The sequence below is a fragment of the Calonectris borealis genome, chromosome 3 (assembly GCF_964195595.1).
Source record: "Calonectris borealis chromosome 3, bCalBor7.hap1.2, whole genome shotgun sequence".
NCBI lineage: Eukaryota > Metazoa > Chordata > Aves > Procellariiformes > Procellariidae > Calonectris > Calonectris borealis.
Window position 1 is genome coordinate 102,287,392 of NC_134314.1, and position 23,315 is coordinate 102,310,706.

Here is a 23,315-nt window from a genome sequence, read left to right on the forward strand (position 1 = left end):
CAGGTTTCATGTTCTGTGCAGATGACAAGAAGTGATTTCATATTTTCTTTCAGATCCCTGGTAATGGCAATGGACAGCATCCCATCAGACCCCCAAAACACCAAAGAAAAAATAGGAGAGGAAGTGGGGTACATGGTGTCATTAGAGATAACACAGGCTTTTGAATCCCTAAATTGAACTTCTTGTACTTTGCAGTTTGGGTTTGTGTGAACATAATTACAGCTTTGAATTCTTTCTTTTAAATATTGCATGTATGTGGGGGAGTAGTTGTTTTGTTTTTGCTAAGTAGCATTTTTCTAGAGAATTGTATTCATACCACTTGTGTTCTTTTTTGAAGGTAAAATTTAATGTTGATACTTTTTTGGTCAAAGTTCTTATATGACATTAAGTACCAGACAGTTGCACATTTACCATCAACTAATAGTCAAAAGGTACAGTCTCGCAAAGAGTTGGCTAAAACTAAATGAATATCTCTCAATTTCCTGTGGGTGGGTTTTTTTTTGTGTGTGTGTGCACTGCTTACCAATAAGGAATAGAGCAACTTTCCTCTTCTGAGACAGCTATGTTGCCAACTTTTATGCTGCTGAAGTAATTTTATTAAACAGGAGGAAGAAAAAAGTTCATAAATTGTAAAAAGGAATTTGTCTACGAAGTGTGCTAACAGGCTTTGGTCTGTTTTTCCTCCTCCATTTTATCAGGAGGGAAAAAAGCTTGTTGCTTTAGTACTTCATTAGCTTTTAGCTTTCAAATGCTGAGCCTTAACACTATACTGCTTTCATGATTTATTACAACAATTGCCTGCGAGTATAGTATTTGAAGACACTTCATAGAGATTAAAAAGGTCAAGACCTTTATTTCCATAGGGATGTTGTACACAGCCTCATTTTATGCATCTCACTCTGCCCATTTCTGAAGTGACTCGAGTAATCTGCTTAGGGCAGCGTGGGAAGCCTGTGGGGACTGGACTAATGGCACCCTCGCACCAAAGCCATCTTCTGATGGTCAGGGAATACTCTACGTTTGGTCTGTCTGTCGTAGGCTCAGATGAATTTTACCTCTAATAAATACTAGTGGTGTCACTTTGATCCTGTGCATTGCTGGTTTGAAAACTTGAGTGTTATTCCAACGATTGCATGCATTTTCTTATACAAAGGAAAAGTGTACACTCTGTGTCCCACGTAAACTTCCTCTGGATTTCTTGAATAGAGAACTTGGAAGAAAAAATTATCTCCTGTCCTTTTCCTCTCTGCTTTCTTCTGCTGGCTTGCAGCTTGAAGTATGGTCCCCTTTTGTAGCTTTAAGAGGGAGTGATGATGAAGTCTTCACTAGAAGTGTTTTTCTAAAGTTGAACTAGTTACACCATCAGTCCCACTAACAAAACTCAATTGAAGTAGAGCTTTTTGGCACGATGCTAGGAGGATATCAACAGGCTTTTACTGATTGAAAAACATGAAAAATGTGCTTGGGATGTACCTGTGCAGCTTGCTGTGTAACTTTTTCCTTTGATGATCTTTTGGATGGACCATGCTGCCTAGAAAACTTCCCTTTTCTACCAAGAGAGGCTGTTGGAGAGCCATTGAGGGGTGCCTGCATTATCTCTCTAGCTATTGATAAATGTGTGTTCCGTGTGTCACTTACTCGGAGAGACCAGCTGTGGCTCCTCAGTTATGGTTTGAGGGTTGGAGCCAGATGAGAGCGTGTTCTTGTTTCTCTGGTTTCCAGACATGGTGTGAGGGAACGAAAGGGGTGAGATGGCATGCTCTGAATACCCTAGTGAAGAGTGGAGTCTTGAGATGCTTTGTGGCTCTCACTACTTGAGACACCAAAGGAGGTGAAAACTATTGTTTAATTTAGATTTCAGCAGGTACTTAAGGGTCATCTGTAGGATAATCTGGTTTCTGGTAAGAGCTGTTATTGAGGTCTTATTATGAGGTTTGAGTAAAAGTAGCAATGGCCACTGTTCAGCAAAACCAATGACAAGGTATTCTCTTGCGTTATTAAAGTACTTTTATTAAAACTTTTATTAAAACAAGAAAGAGGGCTGTGTGTCCAGATGTCATGTTGATGGATCCTGGTGCAAGAATCAAAACAAGTAATGCTCTTTAAGCACTAGTGAGTCACATACAGGTAGGAGCTCCTGTGCTGTCTGTCATGCAAGACAAGTTCACATTTTCTTAGCCTGCCTTCTTTTCATACAAGATTTTGGTTTTCACTGCTGATTAAATTTGAAATTATTTCCTTATGTTTTCAGTTGTTGCTGTAATATTAAAGTGTTAATCTTTTTCTGGTTGCTTGTCCTCTTTTGTATATGTTTATATTTACTTCTTATTAAAGAAATACTATTACACAATTACATAAAAGTGTATCTGAAGAATAGTTGAAGGAGAGAGAGAGAGAGAGAGAGACTGACCTTCTATGTTCTTTTTCTCCCGTTTAAAACAAATGGAGACTTATGTGATATTTTACTAGCAGTCTCTCGCTTATCCCGGGAAATTATTTTTAAAGACCAGACCCTGAGAGTATTCTTTTCATTTGGAAGGGGTTAACATCGGCTTTTCATGTTCAGCCAGTGTGGCTGGTATCTGGGACGTAGAAACACAGCCATACAGGTTGCTGTTGGTGAGAATGTTGTTTGTATAAGTAGTTTCCTTAGCAGGTGATGAACTTCTTCCTTAATGATTTAATTACTTAATCTCAGGAAATCCTTGGGAAAAAAAGATGTCTGGGAAGTTCTGCCAGACACACATATAGGTGTGGTAATAGAGGAGGGAAGGGATGACTTCGTCTGAAGTTAAATGCGGGGCAGGAAGTGCTGGAGCAAGCGTTGGCCAGAAATGCTGAAATACAGAATGAATTTGGGGAGGTGGGACATGAGTTCTTCTGGTGGTTAGCCCAACAGCAAGTCACTTTAGCCTGAGCATGCCTCTGAGTTTCCACCTGTGTGAGATGAATTATAATATGTGCCTCAGAAGTACTGTGAAGGTGCTAAATTAATGCTTTCAGTGGAAGATCACAGGATGCTTTGAATAAAGCTTTACAAAGTGCACAGTGTTCTTACACACAAACTATTTGGTATTAATAGTATCTCTTAAATGACAGGGAAAATGAAATGTACCAGATTTGTGAAGCTGGAGAAATGTTTGCTCATTATTTTGAAAGAGCTGGAAAGTGCAGATGGAGAAGGGAGGATTGAAATCTAGGTATGGAGGAAAAAATCCCATGGACTGTCATCATGGATGTGGTTTTGAAATCCTTCATCTTGTTGCCTCGAGTCTGTAAATCAGCTTTGTAGATGGCTGAGCGTTTCTGAGCAGGGTGAGAGAGAAGAGAGCGTTCACCCATGCAGAGTAATGCACGGCAGAGGAAGCTGCTGCTCAAACTCTTTATTTGAAGAAAATGTGACAAACCAGGAACTGCTATCGTCCTTTTCTTAAATAGGAAATACATGCAACCACAAAAGACAAGCACAGAGCTAAGTGACTGGCTGGAAACTATATTAAAAATCTGAAGTTACAAGAAATGGTCTCTTGGCCTACTTTGCCGTTTGGATCATACTTCAAAAACTGAAAAAAAAAAAAGCCTGATATGCAACCCACCAGCAGAATAACAATTAGCAGCATTTTAAGCTGCATGCCCACAGCAGGCTGGTCCTTTCAAGTGATGCCTTTATCTGCTCTGCTTGGTGTCACTGAGGTGCAGGCACTCTGTATGGGGGGGGAGGGGGGCGGGAAATCTTTGCTGTCCTGTCCAAGCTGTCCCCAGCTTCGCAGTGTTTCTGTCTGCCTTGCCCAGGAACTGCTTCTCCTCTGCCACAGGCTTCGTGTGGGCTTACAAAAATCGCTTAGTTCGGTTGAAGCCAGCTCACAGAGAAGGGGAAAGATTCATGTCGTCTCAGATGGCTGGAGCTTCTTGCTGTATTTCAGTTATTTTAGTTGGTAATAGTGAGGTGTGAACTTCCTGTGAGCAGGTGAGAAGTGAAAGCCCTGCCTCTCCCTTGCTTGGGATACTAGCATGCTCAGAAATGAGGAAACTGCTACCCTTTGACTTTGTGATGGAGGTCAAAACACAAAAAACCTCTCCAACTTCCTCTTACTCGGAGAAGCGAGTCCTCAGCTTGGCTATTTAGGAACAGCTACATGATGATCGAGGCATTCTTCTGATGGGCAAATTGGTTGTTCTTTGTTAGTTCTGACCAATGAAACATTTTATTTTCAAATGAGCTCTGGTAGATATTTTCTTAGCTAATCAGTTAAATATCCTAGGGAAGGCTTTGTGGCTAGTAATTAATTCTGGTGATTAATTCTGCTGTTGAACTAGGGTTCAACAAATGGCTGCACTGGCTTTACTTAAGCAATGCTAACCTGAGGAGATGTGTTTTGAAACTTCTTTGACCTTTGTTAAAAAGTTAAAGCTCTATTAAACTTTAGCCTAGGAAAAGAACACCTTTAGGTCTACGTTTTAGTGTTTCCGTCCCCTAAATAAATCCATGTGAGTAAAGCAGCACTGGGTACTTGGGTCTGGCATTTAGATCCCAGCTTTTCAAGGGAATCTTCTCATACAGGACGTAACATCAACTGACATCCAGCTCCGTTGTGGCGACGGGTTCAAACTCTTCTGCCCCTGCTCCTCTTTATGCATGCTACTTTTCCAGCACACCATTGCAATGCTGGTGCCATTTGTCTAAAAGATAAAGTTCTCTTACTCTAGAAAAGCAAAAGTAGTACAAATAAATTGGTACTTTTGTCTATAAATATTACTGCTATTTAATAATGATAGGAATTCTCCTTTTTGAGCTGAAAGCACAAGCAGCACTATGTTCTGACAAATTGTTCTGACTCAGCTTCAACCATAGTTTTTTTTAACAATCATTAAATGCTTTATTGTATATAAAAAACAAAACAAAAACATTTTTTATTGGAAGAATGAGTATCTGATATGACAGCATAGAGCAAAAGTTTATTATGCATATACAGTTGTAATAAGTTAACTTGTTTAAACTGTATCGTAGACACAGTGCTCCTGCATTTGAAAAAGTTTCATGACTCCATATAACCATATCAACATGTTTCCATAGTTAATTTCCAGCCTACAATTGTATTATCTTTTGTCTAATGGAACATCATCATATTAAGCAAACTAATAACCATAATGTTAATGTTGCTGATGCTTTATTAGATACTGCATTAAAAAAAAAATCAAAACAACAAACCGCAATCCTGCATTCACTTAACCAGGATGTATTTTAACTCATGAAGCTTTTCTATGAGGGGAAGGTGAAGGTTACATTGAAAAATACTGTATCCAGTGCTCAAAATGGACCAGTATACAACAATATGCCATGCTGTTGCTTGTGAGGACCTCAGACCCAATGCTCTTCAGCACTTTTCTGCAAAGAGGAACACATTTTATACTGGGACTTCTGTCACAACTATGTATGTCTGTGTATGAAGCAAATAGAGAAATAATGGCAGTGAGTATAAATGGGGAATGAGACAATGTGATTATTTGGGAAGGGAAGGGAGAAGTAACTACAAGCCTTTAGCTGGTAGAACTGAGATAATTTTATTTCAAGATCACTGATAACTATACTGAACAAAGTTATTTCTTCATGAATTTGAAAATGCCACGAAAAATCAGGGGTATGGCAAATATGACATGTCCTCTGTCACACAGGGGGTTAATTTCCTTTTGGTATGGACTTACTTGAGTATGAATTAGCACAGACCAGTCCACCTCTGTACATTACGCAGAGGTAAGGGCTTGCTACATTCTGGAGAACAGATTACGTTAGAAGGGAGCTGGGGTGGTGGTAAAAAGCTACCAAAATAGTCCTTGCAGCGCTACTAAAAGTATAGATACGGTCTTTGGATGCAAAAGCCAAACATGTCCTGTAGGAGTATACTTTATTTTACCAGTTTATGATGGCACAGGATCATTACTGGACTACGGAGTCCAGTTCTTATGTGCCTGCTTTAGAAAAAAATGCTTTAAAAAGAAAAAATAGGCTTTAGAGAGCTGAGAGATCAATTACGTTGGAAAACCTGTTTTACTGTTAGTTGTGGTTTTTTTTTTTTTTTTTAAATAAAAAGCCTAGTATGCTTACTTTAAGTGAAGTGGCTGAGTTGTATTTTGCAAGTATCTATAGAGGAAAAAGTACAAAGCTCTTCAGTTTAGTAGGAGAAGGTGTAATGAGATTGAACAGCTGAAAGTTGAAACCAGATGAATCTGGGCTAGTTGTAACACACAAATTATCCCTTTGGATGTGATGGATTTTTGATCACTTGCTTGTGAGTTAGAACTACATGTTTTTAGCAGGGGAGATTATTGCTGATGTATATATGTTCTGGACTTTAACAAGTACTATATCTGTATGTAGGTCTGTGGCACACCTTGGGTGGATCAGACAGGCGATTGCAATGGTCTGTTCTGCTTTCTGGGTCTGTGAGAGGTAGTTAGAGACCACCTGATGCTGTGAAATGATGTACCAGCCAAGTCTAGTGTTTGTGCTCTTATTTATTCCCAGTACCATCTCTAGTAGGCTGGTGAGGTTTTCTGTTTTGTTGTTCCTTTTCTCTCTTTGACAAATCATGATTCAAGATTCATGACTCAAAAGGAGGAAAACAGAATTTAAGTCCTGCCTACCCATCCATGTGGAGAGGGGCACCTGTAGTTAGAGAAGGGAGAGTTCTGAGTTTTGTTTGGGGTTTTTTCAGTAGTTGCGGGTTGGGTTTTTTTTGTTTAGTTTTTTGTTTGTTTTTTTTTTAGAAAGATGAAAGGAGTCGGACAAATGAAGTTTTGCGCCCATGCAGGTATCCTGCTGGAGTAAAGAACGGTACAAGTAGCATAGAGAGGAAAATGAACTTATGATCAAGGGTTTTATGCAATTTTTACTTGATCTTTTGGGAAATAGGTGAATTTGCACAGGTCATGGAAAATGAAAAGCTAATGCCCTAGGGACCCTCCACCGTTAGGTGGGTTTTCTAGATTCATTCCGTATCAGTAGCAACTGGACTTTTTTTTTTTCTGGTGATTGTTTGGTTACCCATATAAAATAAAGTTTGTCTTAATCTAATTTCAAATAAAGGCACGTTTCCATCGCCGTGTCAAACTTCTGGCACACTTTTTGCCATAAGTGTTGCCCTGTGTTTCCACAGAGAGACGAGGTCACGCTAGTTGAGTTTCTTGCCTGCCTCTGGATTTGCCTCTTTGGGTTCGAGCAGAGGACCCAAGGTAGAGCTGTGCAACTCTGCTGCACCTAGGCAGTGGATCCAAAATGGCAATTTGATATTATTTACAGGGGTGAAAATAAAATTCATATGTGCAATTTAATGTCTTAAAAACAAATGAATTGCACTTCTTGTCCCCACAGTGGCAATGCTTGTGTAGAAGCCTCTATCTAAATTGTGTTGGTGGTGAGACCTTTTGTGGAGAATGAAGTGTTGTGTTTTAATGAAAATTCAGTGTACTTGTGTTTGTGATGTCATGACAGAGCTCTGTTTCACTGAGTATAGGGAGCTCCGTGAGGATGGCGGAGAAAATGCCACTTCCTTCACTTCTGACACATACTGGGTGTGAATTATTTATGGTACTTCATTGCAAATGGAGTGTTCTGTAGTATATTTGTAAATAATGAATTCTTTATGACAGGACATCTGTGTCTGTGGATCCTGAGTCACAGAAATGGTTTTCTAAATATACTTTATGATAAGATATCTATCCCTTTTCCCAGGCTGCCCTGTAATAAAGTACTTTCGTATTCCTGCTATATCTGTTATCCATTTTGACTCTGATTCATAAATGATATATAGATAGATACATATGTAAAAGTTTGTGCTGTTGTGAGTTGATACGGTGTTAAGTTTATTTTATAATAAGAAGTAGGTATCTTTATACGTAAGCATTCTGATTTTTGCACTGTATAAAATTGGGTTAGTGGAAGACTTATGTGCCATATAAATTAAGTTTGCTTCTTCTAACTTTCCTGAAGAATACATATTTTTGTAAGACAGTACTTATTTGTTTTAATTAATAAGAACTAGTGTGTGGTTATGCCACTGGTTTGTGGAGGTAATGAAAATGCTGAGTGCAGTGTGCAATTCAGAACGGTCATACAAGAAATGGGGGATGATTGCCTGTTTGGCCCAGTATGTGACTTTGGGGCTAAGTTCTTCCCTTGCTAGTCTGTGCAGTTTGAGTAGGACTCACGTGAAGGCTTGATTTGTGTAGGACCCTCTTACAGTGCATCCCCTAACAGGACGCTAGTGAAATTTCTCCAGCTCTTTAGGATAGCCAGTGGCAAGCCTACCTTCTGCAAAATGTTAATACCGCCCTTTAAGCATCCCCCCCTAGTTACTTCTTGCCACAGAGTTGTGGAAAAGGCTGCTTTACCTGCTCCTGCCTGCAATCTCCCGCGTGAGCATGGGAAGTGTTTTGGTGGCGCAGGAGAAGCTGCCGTGTTGGGGGACCACAGCTTCATGGCCCACCAGTGGGTCACTGAAGGGGCCACCCTTGCCTGTGCTGACCGACCCATTTGTGTGGCTGTCTTGAACCAAGCCACTGAAAAGATCCAAGCCGGAAAAAAAACATTCTGGGAGGAAAAGGCTAGTCTTTCACCCAGCCCGTTTCAGTGACCTTTTTTTCCCCGCATGGTCTGCGGCTGGATCCTGCTTGATCAGTGAGGGGGCAACTGGCTGGGGTCAAGGCTGGGAGCTTTGTGGGGCAGAGCCCTGGTAAGATGGGAGGCTGGCTGGCCTGGTTGCTGGCCAGCATGGTCCGGAGGCATGTTTGGAGCGACTCTAGAGGGAGCAGCGCCGTTACCATCTTAGCCATGTTTGCTGAGCCGATGTAATATGTTGGTTATGGTGCCACATGGATGAGAAATGTGCTGAGAGGGAAAAATGTTTTATTTCTCGTATGCTAAAAAAAAAAAAAACCAAAACCAAAAAAGTGCTGTACTTTCCTTTTGTAGAGAGTATGGAGGAGTCTTCCATTAAATCACCTCCCGCATACCCTGCCTCATTGGTGCCTGGTGCCCAGGCAGCAGCGTGCCAGTCTGGTGCCCTGCCATCCTCCCCTCACCCATCACTTCTCTTCCCTTTTTCCCCCCCTCTGTAATTACTCCCAAGAACTTAGTACCAGTTACCAGTTGTCAGTAACTCAGCTTTGCAGCTAATGTACTACTAAGCCTTTTTAATTCCTTCAAAAAGAGAAAGAAGTTAATGCTGGATGCCCGCCTGCCCCTGCACGGCAGCTGCAGTTGCCTAGCACCGGAGGCACTGGGAGGAGCGGCTCGCCTCTCCTTGAATCATCTGCGGAGAGAAATGAGAAGACAGTTATTACTGGTTAGGTTCGTTAACATCTTTTTTTCTCTGTTTCTCCTGCACACACATACACACACACACTCTTACCTGCCTCTGCTCAGCAGTTTCTCACGAGCTGTGAAATGGAGTCTCCTGCATTCAAGCAACCCTCGCTGCTCACAGGCTCACGCGAAATAACGCAGTAACTATCATGGGCGACTGTGAAGTCTCAGTCCGCTCCGTCCCAAATGTACTGCATAGATGTTTTACCATCTTTTGAAAGAGTGGGGTTGGTTAGACGCTTCAGCTGATGAAGTCGTGGTTTTGCACATTGGCCTCTTACTTAAGTATTCCATTTTTAGTTGCAGGGTGCTTGGTGCTTCTCACTGCTTTTCCTCACAGGCTCTGACGGAGTAGCTCTGCTCAATCTTCCCGCGGTAGCTGGAGACGTCTCCAGCTTTCAGCCAAAAGATATGGCCTCTTCTGTTACCAGGACTGGTAGAAAAGGATACATGCCCCTGCCTTGGCCACACTGGTGCAGGGTGGTTGAGATCTGTCTGGGACTGGGGGAGGCTGAGGTGTGTTGGGTTGCTCTGGGGCTGCCCTGGGGAACAAAAACATGATGAAAATACAGCGGGTGGCTGAGGGTGATGGTGTCTGTTAAACTGCCAGAGCAGCTTTGGTGCACGTGGAGGCGCAGGTCTCCGAAAGAGGATGGGTACCAAGATGTCATTTGTAGAACTTCAGCTTTGTTCCGGAGGGTTTTCTGTAAACTTGAGCTGGAGAAGAAAGGATGAAGAATGCCTCGAACTCCTGGTATATCCAATTAACTAGCTCGCTGCTTATCTCACCGTGGTTGTAAATGCCAGTGTAATGTACTGTTACGGAACAGGGACTGTCCTCAAAGTGATACAGCTGTGAAGTCTCTAGTGCAGCGGGATCCTGCCTTGCATCCGTCTCCTCTAAGGATGTTTATTTCTGACAGGCGCCTCTGACTTCAGTGGAAGTGAATGATGCAAACAGAGAAGTTGCTGGCTGTAACAGTCAAACGTCAGCTGGTTTCATGTGTCGTTATACTTTTCATTTTAAGGCAGGTTCCTAGACAGCCACGAACCTAGAGTTGGAGGAACGAGCACATGATTTATATGAAGAAATATAGCGGGTAGTGCTTGGATTTTCTTTTTAAAAGGCTAATTGTGTTAATTTGCTTGAGACACAATTATCTCAATGGGATTGATTTGTTTAATTAACTCGGGATGCCTCCAGGTTAAATAGTGAGTATAAATAGAAGGACAGTGGGGAATGCATCACTAATGTTTGTATTGCAGAAAGATTGACTCATATGTAAATGAAGTGCTGCAAGCCTGCCAGGCTAACCTAGTTCTGGGGTGGTTTCTAGATACAAAAATCTCTCATGCTGTCATGCATAACACGGGGCTTGTATACTCAGGAATAAGTTGGTGAAGAGTGTACACTGTAGTACTAATGGCAAAAATACCTTGCTCCTGTTGTAAATACCTTGCTTATGAGCACTTTTGTGAACATTGCAAAGGGATGGTGGCTGGAGGAGGTGGTTTGTGCCGGACCACTGTGATGGCACTGCCCTGATGCAACCCAGCAGTTTCTTCTCTGTCGGCCCTCTCGTGAGAAATCAGTGCAGTTTCTTGTTCCAAACGTTGCGAAGACCACTTCTGAACAGAGAGCGCAATTCCCCTCTATCCGGCATCCTTAGTCTGAAGCCTTGTAACAAAGCTTTGTAACAAAGCTTTGTATGTTCCCTTGTTCCCGGCTTCCTCTGCCTTACGGTGTGGACATACCACTCCGCACTTCTGCAGAGGATTAGGTATCCTAACGGACCAGTTCCGCAACATGTGCGTGTCCTTTGCCTACTGTTTGCGAGGGTGGTACCTGATACTTTAACATGTCCTTTGTTCTAAGGTGGACAGTTATGTTGAAGTCCCAAAGGGGAAATTCTGAAACCTTTTCTGTTAGTGTTTGGTCTTGTACCATGAAAATCTTACATCCTGCAAATACAGAGAGGACAGGCAGGTGCCCTACCTAAAGTAACATACTCATTGTCATGAGCTATATAAAACTGTAGTCTTTCTCTGAATCTTTCCGAGGTCTTCGTCATAGCTTGTGGCAAAATACTGTGCAAACTGAGCACTGAATAAAAATAAAATAAAAACAGAACAACAGAGCACCACCACAGAACCAAACCAACTAAACAAACACACATTTCCTTTTAGCAGCTTTAAGTGTATTGCTGTTTCAAAGATGCCCTTGCTTCTGCATCAGCAGCGTGTATGGGAGCACTGCAGTCTTTCACAATTGTTTTCTTTTATATCCTTGATAATTTATCCATCTCCTATTAGTGTGGTTGCTTCAGACTTCTCTGTCTCTTTCTGTACAGAAATCTGTCTTTGTCCCGAATTATTCTTGTCCACGTTTTCTGAACCTTTTACTACATCTGCTATCTCAAGAAGAGATCAGATGATAAGAGCTGAACACAGCACTCTGATGGAGAACACGCTTCTGATTTATGCTGTGGCACAACAGTGTTGTCGGTCTTATCCTTTAGATAATCATGTGAATGCTTTCGTCTTTAAAATGGAAAAAAAAAAAGAATATTTCTAAGTTCTATCTTTGCATATCTAGCAGTGTTTTTCATTTATTTGCTGAAGACTTGATTCAAATATTGAGTTACTCCAGAACTGTTAAACCCAACAATGAGTTTTGAGTGCTTCACATTTTTCATTTAAATGCACTTTGCTTTTTATTGATCTGCAGTGGATTTAATTTGCCCCTTGGCCTGGCCTTGCATGGTTCGTCTGGAATTCTTTCCAGTTTTTTCTGGTTTTGACCAACTGTAAATAATTTTGTCATCTGTGGATTTTAGCTGTTCAGGTTTCTCCGGGGAGGGGAGAGGAGGTGTTGCCTTCATGTCTTCATTTAAGGATACATGAAACATTGCTATCCCCAGTATAGAGCTGAGGGCATCTCTCTCTTGATCTTTTTTTTGCCTTATTGAAAGCGGTTTCTTTTGTTCTCATGTATTTTCTGTGTCTCTCTGCTGCTTTCTAATCTGCATAAATGCTTTCCCTAATAAACCTCAATTTTCTTGGTAGCGTAAAAGGATTTTGTCAAATATTATTTGCGAGTCCAATTCCCAGCCTTTTTAAATCCATGCTTATGTTGACAAGCCAAAAACACTCATGAACAGCAAAGAGAAAATTATGGAAGTGTGTATCTGTTGGAGAAGCTAACCTTGGAAAATTGTATCCTGTTGGAAATATTTGAATTACGTGCATCGAGTCTATAACTCTTCCACCTTCAGGACACTGTTGCTGCAGCCTTTGTTTGCATTGCTCATTGTTACATCCTAATCCTTCCTTTAGGATCAGTCCATTTGGAATGCAGAGAACTGTTTTTCAAACTATTTCCAGTGACAGTAATTGTCCTGCCTTATATTTGTCTACCTGAAGGAGGTGGTTTGGGTTTATTGAGGGGGTTTTGGTTCTCATAGCAGGTCCCTCAGCTTTTTCACCCCTCAGCCTTCTGCTGAGAAGATTCCCTTTCTGTACATGTCTCTTGAAGCCAGGATATCTATATATGTTTTAGACCGCTTGGAGCCCTAGAAGAAATGTCATACTTCTTCCATCTTGCTGTCAGCCCACTGAGTGCTGTTACTCTGTTGTCAAGAGAGAGACTTCAGCCCTTCTGGTGTTTAACATAGATGCTGTTTTGCTCTAGCTTGTAAATGTATGTTTCTCTCCTGCCTGTAAAGTGGGCTTTACCAGGCCTTTGACTAGAGTAATGCCAGTTTATCTTTCTCAAGTAGATACTACAAGGGTAAGTGGTAGGGAGCCTTTGTAACTTGCATCAGTGATCTCCCAACATCTGTGGTTGTTAGGAGGGGTTTGATTCCCCTTCGTAGCACCCTGTTCTGTTTGGGTAGTGCAGGATGGCAATATCCGAGCATGACTTGAGAGCTGTTGAAGGAAACATTACAAAGAAAGTTTCTTTGAAGGTCAGGAGTTAAATAATAGCAACTTTTCTTCCCAAGACACAATTTCTGACCCAGTTACGTAGAAGGCTTCATTGATGTAAACCAATTTTGGTTCTGCCTTAAAACCACTGTGGGAAAAGGTCTTTGTACAAGGTTTGGTTTTTGTTTGTTTTTAAATCTATTACAGTATTGAAGTATTAAATAACTTAATACTGCAAGAGCTTATTCTTTCCAGTCCATAGCTTTCCCTGAGAAAAAGTGAATACGCCTCCTCAGAGACACTTTGAAGATGATGCTACACAGACATGCAGGGCTGTGCACACCCAAACAGCACTGAGTTCAACTTTGAAAGCCTGGGGTGGTGAGGGGGTAAGGATGTGGAGGAGAGACACCACACTGGTCTGTTTGGAGGCTAACACTGTGTATTTAACTTCAGAAATCACAAAGTACCATACTTTTGTAATGTACTTATTTTATGTGTTCAAAAGCATGCTCAGACACATTAAAAAGATATTTTCCGGTGCATATTATTTCTAAATTACATATTCCCGCACAGGAAAGACACAGCTTTTCTACAAAATTACAAGAAAGTTTCTTCCAAACACCACAGAATGGTTATCTAGAGCAGTTCTGGGCATTTTGTTCCTGTATGTTGTCTTGAATCGGGAAAACGTACTGCTGTGATTGGCGCATTTAATGGCCTCACAGATTTCTTAAAGGTAGGTTCAGAAATGTGTACAGTAGATTATAGTAGATTAGCATAGCCAGGTAAGGAAAAGTTATTATGAAAAACACATTAGGTGCTTCAGAGGAAGTTAAATTAAAGTGGAAATCATTATTTCTCTTGGAGTGGACCCTTACAGGAGCGCAAACTGAGTAATGCAGCTGGATGGAGAAGCAGATTGCATGTGCTCCGGGGACTGCTTGGGATAAGGCAGTACTGGTATGACAAATAGCAAACGGACCTGGAGGTGAACTAAGGAGTACATTGATTCGAATTCTGGGTTTATTTTTTAAAAAGTCCTCCAGAATGATGATGTGAAACTGTCAAGAACCATCAGGAATGTGAATGAAAAACTAGAAGAGACATCAGGTAGAGAAAAACTGTCGGAGAACAAGGATGGTCTGGAAAAGATTCAAGCAAAATGCTTTTGGTTTTCAATATAACAAAGGCTATATGTTGCTGCTCTTGAAGTAAGGCATGCAAAGCCCCAACTGTCTTTTTACTGCAGAAATGCCTTTGTTCCTCTGTGGTATTTTAGAAAGCCACATCTTCAAATAAAATGGAATTCGACTTGGTTTTGTCTTTATATTGTTGACACTGAGTTAGCTGCTTATTGGATACGTGCTTGTCATGCAGGCTATCTAAGATACCACCAAGGGATGGTATCCTTGAAGGACATTTTCCATGTGGTCCTAAAAATAATACATTCTGAAATGGAAAATGTGTTTCTCCATATTATTTTATAAGATTTAAATCTTTCTGTGCCCCCCCGCCCCCGTTGCCCTCACTGAAGTGCAGAAAACAGGTTGACTGAAAGGCTAACTATCAAATTAAATTTGTGGATGTTTTAAATAACTTTTCACATTGAATCTCTTGAGATTTTTATCCCTGTATCTGCAGAAATGTCAGTGAAATTTATCTTAGTCCAAAATTTTACCAGGACGAAATCTCAGAAATGTATGCATTCATTCCCTTCACCCTCTTTTATCCAATTCTTAACCGAGTTGTGCCTCTTGTCCCTTCCCTTGGGTGCTTTTTCCTAGTGCTACTTGCCCAGATGAGTTTAGGCTTGGGATACATAGACACATCTGCTTCGTTCAGCCTGCTGTTACACTCCTCTGTGTGTGCGTATGTATGGATTTCTGTTTACCACAAACCAACTTGTTTATCATGGCTGGTTTGTAGAGACTGGAGGAGCTTCTTAGCACTACATAATATTCTGTGTAAGGGGAGGTAGTTAGTTAGGAATAACTAGTTCATAAAGTAGGACAAAGCTGTTTTTATAGGAAAACTTGCTCTATTTTGCATCTGTTTCTTTTGAGTGATGAGTGGGGGGAAAAAAAAAATCACGATTTTTGTTCTTAATTCTGTGAATTCCTGTAATGTTCAGAAAAAATGTGAATAGAATTTACAAGATTACTGCAAGATTATGCAATGGTCCCATATCTGCGAGCAGTTCAGGGAAAAAAAGTCACTGCTACTTGTACTGTCACTTAAATATGATATGAGAGAGACACACTTCCCTCCCCTGCTTCCTGCCTCCTTTTATGTTCTTTGCAATGTGAATATACTAACATCTATTCGAAAGTTATTTTTGTCACCTAGGCCTTCTTCACATCTACCTCAGAAGCAATGCGTGCATCTCAGCGGCATGTGTTTGTTTAATCTACGGAAGAGCAAAACTCATTCAGATGACTGCAAAAGCAGGAACAATTGTTAGACTGAGAAGATGATGGCATGCATTTGTTTATCTCACCTTTAAGGTGTTTTGTAATCAATTTTTCCCAGATCCAAAAGATAATTTCCTAGGCAATAGTAGTTAATAGATGCAAATACTGTGTGACTTATACTCACATCAGTCACCATGTGCTACAACAAAGGAACAGAAAGAATGGGTAGTGGTCCTTGTTCTGCAGCATGTTGAGGGCCCTTGGCTTGCCCTGAGGCAAGTAAACAAAATGGGTAGATACAATAGAGTAGAAATCCTTTTTTTTTTTTTTTTCTTCCCCCCCCTCCTTTAGCTCCTCACCACTTCTGGTTTTGCATAGATGTGATGAAAATGTTGGTTTTGAGTGTTAAATAATATACATACTTATATAAGAACAAGCTCTATCCCTTTTTTGTGGGAGTGGTACTGTGTTAGGATTTTTTTTTTTTCAGACACACGACAGCAGCTTTAAGGGCTGCTGAGATTCTCGCAAAATTTCTTCCTTATGGTGCTGTCCAGTGGAAGAGGCCGGCTGCTCAGCGGCTTGTATGTGGTGCGGGAGGTACAGCTTGGGCATTTGCTACGTGCCGTTCGGCTTTTGCTATACCACGGTGGTCTAATAGCACACGCGGCACTTTGGTACGTTCAGCGGTCGTTCTAATTTAGGTGGTTTGGTGTGGGTGAGCAGCTCTATGTGTTTGGGGGTTTTCAGCTGGGTGGGTGGGTTTGGTGTGTGTTAGTGTTAAGTACAATTCCAGAGGTGGTTCTCTTGTGGTTCTCCAACATAACAGCAGAGAAGTATTGGATCTTTGATGTTTGCCTTGCAGAAAGTTTTCCCTCCTCTGTGTTTTGTACCGTTGCACCTGCTTTGTCACAGCCTGCTTTCTTGTAACCTTGTCTTCGTTAGCAATGCGTTGTAGCCTATCTACAGACCAAATGTCATCTGGTCCCTAAAAAGCTGATACTCATTAGTTATAAAAAAGGCTTAACTGAACTTATTGCTGTTGCAGTTTATGATATAAACTGCAGTATAAGTTAAGATATATAGTATAAGATATAAGACAGCAGTATCAATAACGGGATGTTCTGAGTTGTCCTAAGTTTAGGCTGTTGACCGGATCAGCTAATTTTATTAGGCTCCTGAATTCATTAGGCCCCTTTGCAATCAGTAGACACAGAAGGTCCTTTCTTTAGGGCAGCTCAGCGGGAGCTGAATTTCAGTGTTCTGGGTCACCTTCTTTTCTGGAAACTTTTTTCTTTTTTTTTTCTCCTTTTTTTTTTTGTTTGGTTGGCCGTATAGGAAACTTGGAGAGATGAGCCAACCAAGTTGGTGCTGGTATCAGTTGCACCCACAGTTGTCAAATAGGACATCTTTGGAGGGCGATAATGAAGGCATTGGTCTGAAGTCCTGTTTAAATAGTTTGCCCGGTGCAAAATACTTTTTACAACCTTGAAGGAATGCTTACATCTTAAAGAAATATATATACTGGCATTTCTTGCTTTTCTAAATGCAGTAGGCCTTTGTGAATTGATAGAGATACAAGATCAGCTCCTGAATCTCCTCACTGTTAAGAGCAAAATACAGATTGAAACTACCCATAGTCAAATGGGTAGCAGAAAGTAACATGCATCACTTACTGCTTTCAGTGAAGTGCTTGCTAGCATATGAGCATCTGTACACAGACAGATCCCTCCTGTGCTGCTAACAGCTGTTGATAGGCATTTTCTATGATATTAGAAACTGCTTCAAAACATTCTGCCGAATGGAAGCCCAAAATGTTCTTGTAGGTATTTCTTTCCTAAGTGAACTGACAAGCCAGAGAGGAGAAGAGCATTTGAGAGAGCATGCGAGTGTTTGATGCAACCTCATGAATCTGAAAAGATGGAAAATTTTGTATCTGGCACGACTTGGAAAAGTGCTGTTAAACCAGACAAAATTTATTTTGTTTCCATTTTAAAATTGAGATGAAAAATCGCTGTAGGAGTTTTTTCCCTATGATGTTACATTTTTGAGTAAAAGCGTAACAACTTGGCCAGGGCTAGTAGCTGGCTGGTGGAAGCTTAGTCTGTACGAGGCCGTCCTCATAGGGAAGGGTTGGGAGAACTAATGCGGCGTGAGTCTGTGTGGCCCCTTTCACTGCACAAGCAGGTCTGCTGTTTATTACTGGAGTTGGTCGCTTATGGCTGTAAACTATAAACTGAGGGGGTGAAGGATGCGGATGGTGTAACTCCAACCTGTGCTGTTGTTATCTGAGGAGTATATGGCGCTGTCTGCAGTGGGCTGCACCTTAACCATAACCTTGCCCCAAACTGAATTTGGTGGCAAATTTGAGGGGTTTGCTGCTCAAACATGCAAGGTCAGTCCTTGGTGAACCTGCCCTGGTTTCAGGGAGACGTTTCGGCCATTGTTGGGAGACCTTAATTGCATGTCGCCTGCTTGTGTACGCTAGTTTCTCCCACACATGCATTTTTCCACTTGTCTTCTCCACTCTTCCCGTTCACCTCCCATATGCTGCTCTAGCTGCAAGTAGTGCAAAGGGGGCTGCCTGGGCAAACCCCAGCATTGCCTCTTAGGGCTCTTCTTCACTTTGTCCGGAATCAGTAAATGCGGACTTGCTGAGCAGAAAAGACAGATTTCTGTCTCTAGTGGTCACTTCTTGGTTTTGAGGGTGGAGAGAATGGGTTTAACTTTATATTTTGATGGAATGTATATTTAAATTACTATTAAAATGATTATCTTAGGAAAAGTATTTATATATTTATGGAAAAAAGAGCTATTTTAGATAGTTCTTTGATGTAAATGTACTTGTCAAAGAATTTGAGTCGCGTGGTCTTTCTGAATGCATTTGACATGATTGTTATTCACTTGTACCATTTGTTTTCTGTCTCATTATGGAAGTTAGCAAACCACTCTAGGGTTACCTTTATTTTTATTTGCATTAGAAACTGCACCATGAAAAATGTTCTCGTTGGGTTGCCTGCTGCTGAGCCAAGAGCTGTAAAGTGGTTTTTAATTGAAGTACAGGAGAACGACAGGACCATTATAATCAACGTACCCTCTGTTTTTTCTCTTTTTTTCTCTCTCTCTTTTTATTTTAACAGATATCTTTTTTTATGAAGTGAACCAAGTTTCTCTTCCTCCTACTTACGCTTCACTTGAAATAGTCACTTCTTGCTGAACCAAGTGCTCTAGAGCTCTGTTTGACATTATAGCCTTCTGCAGGTGTGCTTACCTCTGATCCTGTTAGTGTTTCTGTATGCTTTTCTGGGTAAGTGAACGGTGCTAGGAAGAATACCTGAGGCTGCTTTTTTGCCTTTTTTTTTTTTAATTACAGAATTCACTTATGAAGAAGAACACTTTTAGATAGGAGTAAGGAAAAGGTATTTTGTGGGAAAGCATCCGTGTGAGCATCTTGTGATCTGCAGGCAGATGTTACTGAGAAGTGATTTGCTGTTTTTGACTGGGAGGGTGGGCACATTTTGCCACTCATGTTTTAATGGAATACTCCATCTGCTGTCTAGCCAAATCTCTTCTGAACATGAAAGTTTTGTGCCAAATGTAACTTCAAATCAAGAGAAGAGAGGTGGGGTGTTTTCTTCAGTACGCCGTAAATGTTAAAACTCAATGTGTCTGAGAGGGTGGGTAAATCCAGATCTTTTTGTGTATCTGGTTCTTTGCTTATTTTAAAACAGCAAATATGTGTAATTCCAGTTGGTTGTTAATTTGGAAGCACATTGGCAAGTATTCTTTTTATCTATAAATGACTATTTTGTTGGGTTTTTAGTTAACTAATTTGATATTATCTGCTTTATTCATACAGTTCTCATCACAGACTATCTAATGTGTTGGATTCCTGCCTCTTGTGATGAATGTTATTTTTACCCTTTTTGCAAAGGCTGGTGCTGTGCTACTAAATAGATTTAATTTTTTTCTCCCAATGTTAAGGAGATGCAGCGAGTATGTCATCCATTCTTAAGATTCAGAATTCGCTCTAATAATCTGCGGTTATAATTTTTAATTTTCTGATTCTGTTTATTGACATGGTACTTTTTTGTTCAGATATGACAGTCATGAATCATTCGGCAAGTTATTTGATTCACATGGATGATTTTTCATTTTTTGTAAAGCACTGGGAGAGGGGAGGGGAAGAACTCTTTTCTTACTACTTCGCCAGATTTAGGAGTAGGAGCTATGAGGATCTTTCCTTCCCCCTGCTCATTAGAAACAAGCAGATGCTAACAGCCCTGTGAGGCCAGAACTGGCCATCTATGGTGGTCCTTTAGGCATGGGAATAGAGTCAAAAGCCTGAATTGTGTCAGGATTTTCCATCTTACCTAAAGTCTTTCAGTTTAGGACTTTACAAAAGAGATGAACCCACTGGAAATTGTGACATTCTCAAGTGTGACATTCTCAAGTCCAGAGCAAGTTCCTTCTGATATTAACCTGATACTCGGGAGACGGTTTGTCCGTTTGAGGATATGGCTAAAATGAAAATAGAAATGAGCCTAGTGTCTTGCTAAATATTTTATTGAGCATCATCTTGTTGTTAAGAGCCTATAAGAAGCTGAGAAATAGAAGTGAGATCTGGCAGAAGTAGGTGATGGTGATTTAAAGTATCTGAAAACGTCAGGTAATATGAACCAGAAACCTCTTGCTGACTCGGTGTCCTGTGCTTGGGGGCATACAAAATGTTCTAGTCTCTTGCTCATGTGAAAGATCTATAACTTGGACACCAGACCAGTAAAGTCATGTCTACAGAGTTATGCTACCGTTTTTTCCCCACGTTAAATGGACTGTGTAACCCCCTGAAGAAGTAAAAATAGTCACCAACCACAGATTGTAGAGTGAAGCTGTATGTCTGTTACCAGTGGAGAAGTTGCACAGACTGCACATGCTGTTCTTTGCGCTTTGAAAAGGATGAAGACCTATGAGCATTCCCAAATGTCATCTTCCTCCACAAACTCATCAGAAGCCTCAAATTAGAGAGGTCTAAGGTCTATCCATCTCAGGATTTCATGTCTTAAGTAGTCCTGTGTTGTCCAGAGAAAATTACTAGTAATGTTTTGCTGTGAGAAACCTTTTTCAGTTCGGGACTTCATAGTTCAGACTAGTGAATAAATAATCAGAATCTCATCTTCAGGTTCTCCTGATAGGAACACGCGTATCTATTGGAAATAAGGATGTAATCATTTATTAGATGGATCTCCAGGACCATGGTCTGTAATTGTATCCTGGTTTGCTGGTAAACATAGAGAGGCATCACCAGCTGTCTCAGCACTGCCTGCATTTAGTTGTGCACAAAGAGTATCAGAGAGATGTTTTTTCCTCTTATACAAACACAGAAAGGTTGTCTCCCTTCATCATCAGCTCCTGATGTATTTGTGGCCTACAACAGGTCACGTCTGGAAGGAAAGCACTCCAAAAGGCATCTGAATGGAAGAGCAGCCTCTAGGTTGTGGCTTCTGCAGGTACACCAGGGACAAAAAGAGAAGGCTGGAGCTGGCTAGAAGTAAGGCACACCAGACTGGCACTCCTCTGTTTTCAAAAGTTGTTTGTGTTGTGCAAAACCACTGTAATAGTATTTGAGAAAAGACTGTTATCTTATCTGTGTGTCAGTGGGCTGGCTCAAGAGAAGGTCTCTGGGGAATGATGGCTGAGACTTGCAGGACTTCAGAGAGTGTCAAAAAGTTTGATAATTCAATCATAGGTCTCCTGTGATGGAAAACAACTTTATACTATCCCTCTTTCTGGCAAGTGCAGGAGATCTCAAAGGAACGGGACATTATAGATGGTCCATTCAGACCATTTCAGCCTTGCAGAACTCAGTGCTTGGAGATAGTGAGATTACAACTGAAACTTTCAGTGTGCAAAGGAATTTCAGTGCACTATTGAATCTAGACCTGGGTAAAACTCATATGCAGAAGATGAAAAGAGAGATGCAGCTTTTGGGATAGCTAGGGATTACTGGAAAATATACCAGCAAGACAGTATGGGACCACATAGACTTACCTGAGTCCTGCATTACCAGGGACATTAATGCAGGGGAAGATGAGGTAAAGAATGCGTTAAAGTTTTTCTGTAAGATGGGCTTCTTCCAGGCCAGTGCCCTGTAGGAAAGCTAAAATAAAAATCAAATCTATAGCAGGGATCTCAATATTTAAAAAATAAAATTAAAAAATTTAGGCTCACTGCAACTCTTTACTTTTTCAAAGGTAATCTTTAGACATTCATGTTGTTATATTATCTGGTACAGCATCTGATACACAGACTTTTTTCTGTAGCTTGAATGTGCAGTCCAGGAATGCTAAGAACATGGCAGAAAACAGTACTCTTGATTATCTTTTGTCTCATGCAGTTACTTCTTGTCCAGAAGGCTTGTTTCTGAATCTTCCATAAGAACAATTTGATTAAAAAAAATATATTTTTTTTAGGTAAGTCCATTCCTTATTAAAAAAGAAAGCACTGTTTTGCACAAGCCAAAATCATATTACTGTTGTTCTGGCCTGATTCTTGGCATCTGAAGGAAAACAAATGTTTGTACATTAAGTATTCGGAGGCAACTTGAAATCATATATGCAGTACCTTCATTATATATTATCTGTCCTTCTTATTGTCTTTTAACTGAAGCATGGTAATAAGAATTTTCCATTGCAAGATAAAGGAACAAATGTAAGGGTGTGCATACACTGGAGAAAATCCTTTAATAATATTGTAGCCCTCCCCGTGAGGTTTCTGCTTGAAATCTTTGTCAGATGAGACTGCTATTTGAACACCTGCCTTACGCTCATACAGGTTGATGCTTTCCTCCTTTGGAGGTAGTCTTGGGGAAAGGCTGGTTTGGAACGCCCCAGCACTGTGCTGGGTTCAGTCACCATATGCCAACTGTCAGCCTTGCTGTTGGTAACGGTGAGTCCTGACTCCCAGATAGCACAGTGCAGTGCATGCCACCTGTATACTTTTTTTTAAGAGAATTCTTTCTATCTTTTTCTTTTCAGTAACATCGTATCCGTTTTCATACAACTATTCAACTCATTATTCAAATAATCTCTAAGAGATGCCTTTCTTGTGTGACTTGCATTGATGCTAAAAAAACCCTCAACCAAACCGCAAACAAACAAGAACCTCTCCCCTCCCTCTCCTCCCCCCGCAACCACCCCACCACTCTAAAGAGAAAGTTTTGCAGCCTGCACCTAAGTTAAGGACTATGAGATTTGACTAAGAGGAATAACGGCGTTTCCTTAACACGAATGCTAGTGTTGTGCAATAGGAGCTAAGTGCCGGGAAACAAGGGCAAGGTTTAGCATCTCTTCAGGCCACACAGTGGTGACACCAGCCTTCACTTAGGAGTGTGCCACTATGCTTTCTGAGTGGAAATATTTTTCATCGTGGGAGGGGTTTTTGGAGACTTGTGCCCCTGCTAGGCTGCACGCTCTACCTTCCCTTATGTCTGTTGAAGCTTTGGGGAGGTCTTTAGCTGCTGACTCTGGGTAAGAGAGGCTGAAGCATTGCCTGCTCAGGTTTGGCTGGTGTTGCATGAGCTGCTTTTCTTTCTGACTTGCTCAGCACATTTGCAA

General features: G+C 40.9%; 1 protein-coding gene across 20 annotated transcripts in view; it reads left to right on the forward strand.

Moving 5' to 3' along the window:
* TRERF1 (transcriptional regulating factor 1) overlaps positions 1-23,315 on the forward strand; it is a 101,064-nt gene that overhangs the window by 37,118 nt on the left and 40,631 nt on the right. Inside the window, exon 1 of one of the 20 annotated variants that reach the window (XM_075146973.1) lies at positions 15,484-16,379. The exons of the other annotated variants lie outside the window; for them this stretch is intronic. The gene's annotated coding sequence lies outside the window, so the exon portion shown is untranslated. Of the gene's footprint in view, positions 1-15,483; positions 16,380-23,315 lie in introns of those variants that run through there. 20 annotated transcript variants of the gene reach the window in all.